This window comes from Cyprinodon variegatus, unplaced genomic scaffold, assembly GCF_000732505.1.
Source record: "Cyprinodon variegatus isolate N-32 unplaced genomic scaffold, C_variegatus-1.0 Scaffold5368, whole genome shotgun sequence".
In the NCBI taxonomy this organism is placed as follows: Eukaryota; Metazoa; Chordata; class Actinopteri; order Cyprinodontiformes; family Cyprinodontidae; genus Cyprinodon; species Cyprinodon variegatus.
Window position 1 is genome coordinate 1 of NW_015155821.1, and position 1,899 is coordinate 1,899.

The 1,899-nt window shown below is 47.4% G+C and overlaps 1 long non-coding RNA gene across 1 annotated transcript; it reads right to left on the minus strand.

The window, feature by feature from the left end:
• Positions 1-261: 261 nt before the first annotated feature.
• Positions 262-936, minus strand: LOC107081477. The gene is made up of 3 exons (XR_001481080.1): positions 677-936; positions 488-600; positions 262-418 (listed from the first exon to the last, which is right to left on the minus strand). It is a non-coding gene; the product is annotated as an uncharacterized LOC107081477 (long non-coding RNA).
• Positions 937-1,899: the final 963 nt, after the last annotated feature.

A 1,899-nucleotide genomic window follows, 5' to 3' on the forward strand; every position in this document is an offset into this window, starting at 1 on the left:
ATTCTGAATATGAGCGACTTTTCCTTTAAAGCTGCAGCTGCCCAAAGTTCTCAGTAAAAACGTCTGTGCTACGGGGCGCTGTCCAAGGTGCTGAGTGTTCCTGTCCATCAAAAACTATTAGTGGATTTCTCCTTCCTTTTTTGGTTTGTTTTGAACTGATTCAGATAAAAATTAGACAAAGAGAAACCGTTCAGACGCCCAGAAGAAGCAAATCTGGGTCGTTTAGCTGAAAGCATGCATCCTCAGCCGGACGTGCCGCTGACATCAGCGAGTAAAGCGGCTCACCAGCATCAACGAGCAGCTGCAGGCACTCCCTCTGACCGTACTGAGCGGACACAAACAGCGGCGTGATCCGGTGGTCGTCATGTGCCTCCAGGTTGCAGACGGTAACCAGAAAGCGCAGGATGTCGCTGTGTCCCTGAAAGAGGAAGGACACGTTTGACCCAGAGCCTCAGAGCGAGCAGCCAAAGCTCCGCCTGTGGATCACCTTATAGGCCGCCTGATGCAGGCAGGTCCAGCAGGAAGCTGTGTGAATCCCGTCCACCTCTGCTCCCTTCCTGACCAGCAGCTTCACCACCTCTGTGTGCCCGCCGTCCACAGCTGCGGAGAGAGAAACGGTTTAAAGCAGAGAGGCAGGCCGATGCTGGGGTGGCTGGGAGGCGGAGCCTAAGGTCACCTGCATATAGAGGACAGGAGAGGTCATTGGTCAGCTGGTTGACGTCTGCGTTCGCTTTCAGGAGGAGTCGGACCACCGCCACATGTCCTCGCCGCGCCGCCAGGAAACACGGCGACTCGCCCTCATGAGTCAGAGAGTTGACATAATCCCGACGACACCTGGAGGATCTGGCTGCACGCCGAGCGGCGGAGGAGACGGAGCAGAGCGTAGAGGTGAGCGTCCACAGAATGACCACTGGCCGAGCAGCAAAGACTAAAGCTGCGCTGCTTCAGAAAGAAATGAGACTTTCCAGAAGATGAAAGCAATCAGCAGCGATCAGCTCCCATCAGACTAAACACCTAAATGAAGCTTTTAGGGAAACATGGCGAGAGACGCTGCATCCAGTCCCTCCCAGCATCACACACAGGATCCAACTAACAACCTATAAATACTTCCTTACCTTCAGTAGAAATCCTGGCTCTCTAGACTTTACTGGAGGATTTATTCTTTATAAAAACTTGTTCCTTCTCCTTACATTTTAAAATTTTGTTTCATTTTAGCTCATTATCATTCTGGCCTGTTGGTATTTAAATAAAATCCATCAAAATAATTAGTTTCATCCAGACAATTAATTTCTCTGTGTTTGGACTCGGTGCTGCCCCAACCTGTTGCTCACCACAAACCAAAATAAATCGTTTTTCCAGATGATGCAAAGTTAAATGTGACTCTGTTACCATTAGTTATAAAACTAAGAAAATGAAGTCTGAGAAAGTTATCATCTAGAATGATAGAAAAATGTTCCTTTAATAGAGTAGAGCAGTAAAACAGTTTTTCCTGCATTTCTTTTATACTTTAAGTAGAATTACCAATTAAAAAGGTACTTTTACACTTTTACTGGAGTAAAAAGATTAAGTTGATCCTGTAACTTCTATCAAAGTTTTTCTAAACAGCAGGATTTACAGTGGAGGAATAAACATGAATAGTTTGGACAGGTCTGGCATTACAGGCAGGCAGCCGTTGGACTGATGTGTCCACCACCGGCTAACCTGAAATTAAAACTCATTTCACCTGAAACCAGCTGATTGCATCGACTCATTGACTCTTCAGCAATCCCTCACACTAAGCATGCTTGTAGCGACAGTGGAGAGGAAAAACTCCCTTTGAACAGGAAGAAACCTCCAGCAGAACCAGGCTCAGTGTGAGCGGCCATCTGCTGAGGCCCACTGGGGTTCAAGGAGACAGAA